Genomic DNA, 236 nt, shown 5'->3' on the forward strand with positions numbered 1-236 from the left:
ACACATTTTTTATGACCTTCCACATTGATTGGGAAAAGAAGTATGACCCTCCCCAAACATTTATTGATGCCTGCATTACTTCAAATACTAAGTTACTCCTCTAGAATTCACATGACACTTTATACATTGTTTGTCTGTTATTTCATTACTATATTCACTTCTGAAACTTTTTCATGCGAGAAATCAACTATGTAGTGCTCAAATATGGTCCGTTTTGTGAAATCCTTTGAGCCGGG

This window comes from Etheostoma spectabile, chromosome 3, assembly GCF_008692095.1.
Source record: "Etheostoma spectabile isolate EspeVRDwgs_2016 chromosome 3, UIUC_Espe_1.0, whole genome shotgun sequence".
In the NCBI taxonomy this organism is placed as follows: Eukaryota; Metazoa; Chordata; class Actinopteri; order Perciformes; family Percidae; genus Etheostoma; species Etheostoma spectabile.